Here is a 2,692-nt window from a genome sequence, read left to right as displayed (position 1 = left end):
AAAACAGCGAGATTCACGAAGTGTCCGACTTCAAAGGTCTTTTTTGACTCCTCCCCTTACTGCAGCCGCCTACATTACAGGCGCTGTCGCTACCCGATCCGTCCCGGAAACACGATTTGTTCCGCGCATGCGCCAAACTGACGTCAATTCCTGTCTGAATTAAATCGAAACATTTTACGGCACTTTCGGGTATTATTTATACCGTGACTGCTGTTGTTTTAAACTCGCTACCCGATACGCCCACTGTTCTTTTAATAAATATTTTATTAGATTGATCAATAAGTGTATTTATCATATTTGTATAAGTTTCGTTTTTCTTAATGTGATTCTTTCGCTGCTTTGAGATATTCCCTGGCTTGTTAAAATGTTGCGAGTTTGGTTGTTTGTTTTAAGGTACTACTCAATCCATTCCGGTTAAAATTGGTTAATATGTGGCACAAATTAACTTTGTTGAATTAAATAAATGGTCAGATTAAACTGAATTGTTTAAATTCTCTAGACAGAAAAGTACAGATGTGTATACAGATGTGTTTCAATTCATTTTCTAAAGAGGGATCTACTTAACTGTTCTAGATTGTTTAACACATGTCTGCATTTAAGAAACATACAGAATAAAGTTATATATGCATTGATTCAATTTATTTATACATTTGTTCCATTCCTCACTCACTCTCTTTCTCTCTCTCTCTCTCTCTCTCTCTCTCTCTCTCTCTCTCTCTCTCTCTCACACGCAATCTCTCTCACTCACACACTCTCTCTTTCTCAATCACTCACACTCACTCGCACATACACACACTCACACACTACATTTCTCATTGTTGAACATAACATTGACCTTTAGGCCTTGTTCATCAACACAATATGACAAAAATGTTTCCATGTCTTCTTGGTAGTAAAATATAAACAAAAAGTCATCCTTCGCATCAGAGAATTGAGCCCCCAGGAGGTTCTTGATGGCATTTTCTCGATCACCACTGTTCATCTGCAAAAAGGCCTCCTCTATCACCTCCCCACGGAATAAGTGTCTGTGATTCTGTACCATGCTGTATTTAGGTCTTGCACAATGGTTGGGTCCTGCACCTATTGAAGTAAGTGAAGTTTATGTTACATTCTAATTGGTTGACTAAATTATTTCTTGCATACTAAAATGGCACAACATTTAAACTATTTATTCAGCATGCATGCAAATGTTTAATGTATAACCACTTCTGTATAATAATTTACCTTATCAATGTCTTTGTCATCCACTACTCTTCTGCTGGGTGACAGTTTGGTGGTGGTGAATTTCGACACCCTAAACACAGTCTCAACGATCCCCTGAAGGAGTTGGGATGCTTCTTCAGTCCAGTATGCAAACCTCTGTCCATGCCTTTGAAATATATGTAAACGTATATGAACTCTATTTAATAGCTTTAGCTTACTTAATACAGCCAAGATACTGAAATTATATCTGTAGAATCTATCATATCCCTCTAAGCAAAATCTTTCTCATATGAGGTTAATGCACCACCACTGGCGAATTAATGGCACCTCCTCCTAAAACACACAAACACAAAAATAAATGTACACATACCAGTAGTAAAATGACATACTTGTGTGAAAATGCAGCTTACCTCTGTGAATGTTAAGGGACATGATGTGCAGATGCTGAGAGCTGATACTGTGAAACACAAATTACATGGAAAGACTTGCATGTAGACACCGCAAGAATCCCCACTGGACTGTTGAGGAAAAACTGGAAAAGGAAAAGTGCATTCACAGTTAGTTTAAAAAACAACTGTTGCAACTGCCTCTGATGCCACAGTGATTGCCAGTTCCAGGGTTATTATAGCAATCTGCAAGAACAGCACTCTTCTTTCCTCGGACAGGACAACTAGCCGCATGTACTGTTTAGTTGGGCCGGCGTAGAAGAGTCTGTCGCCTGTTTAAATAAGAAAGAAAGCATGAAAGTTGCAGTTAAAATTCATATTATCTGACTATCTGATATCGATAAAGGTCAATAAAAACATGACATCAATTTAACCAATTTTTTATATAAATTGATTTTATAACCAATCACACAATTCAATCCTACAGGAATCATGCCCAAACCACACTGCAAGGAATGACATTTGTAATGGTTTTAATAGTAAAAGCTAATAGTTCATAGTAGTATTTTAATGGAAAAATGTGCATCTCTGTGAAGGTTTTTATAGTTTTCTAGATGGTCAGTTCTCCTTTTTGTTAAATATAAAATCGCTTAACGCTACTTAATTCGAAGATGCCCGGTAGGACAGTCAGGAATTTCTCCTTTTAAGATACATTTTTGAAGTCTTTCGTGAAAAGCAAATGAATACCGCTGTCACACATAATGAAAGGGGTTTGGCTGCACGACGTAACCGAGCTGGTCCCAGGTCGAGAAAGCTGTCGTAAAACTTCGGCGATAACAGGAAGTGACGTCAGTTTCACGCATGCGCGGAACAAATCGTGTTTCCGGGACGGATCGGGTAATAGGCTTGTTTGAGATGAACAAAATATGCGCAGTGTCGCTACCCGATCCGTCCCGGAAACACGATTTGTACGGCGCATGCGCGAAACGACGTCACTTCCGGTCTGAAATCAATCGAAACACTTTACGGCAGTTTCGGGTATTATTTATAATATAATTATTATTATGCTTTACACTCGCCACCCGATACGCCCACTGTGTTTT

The 2,692-nt window shown here is 38.6% G+C and overlaps 1 long non-coding RNA gene across 1 annotated transcript; it reads right to left on the bottom strand.

The window, feature by feature from the left end:
* Positions 1–621: 621 nt before the first annotated feature.
* Positions 622–1,921, bottom strand: LOC306911162. Its single transcript, XR_013788237.1, has 3 exons — positions 1,614–1,921; positions 1,225–1,536; positions 622–1,080 (listed from the first exon to the last, which is right to left on the bottom strand). It is a non-coding gene; the product is annotated as an uncharacterized lncRNA (long non-coding RNA).
* Positions 1,922–2,692: the final 771 nt, after the last annotated feature.

Source organism: Barbatula barbatula (genome assembly GCF_947034865.1).
Source record: "Barbatula barbatula genome assembly, chromosome: 22".
Lineage (NCBI taxonomy): Eukaryota > Metazoa > Chordata > Actinopteri > Cypriniformes > Nemacheilidae > Barbatula > Barbatula barbatula.
Note: the sequence above shows the minus strand (reverse complement) of the source record. Positions and strands in the feature narration are given on the sequence as shown.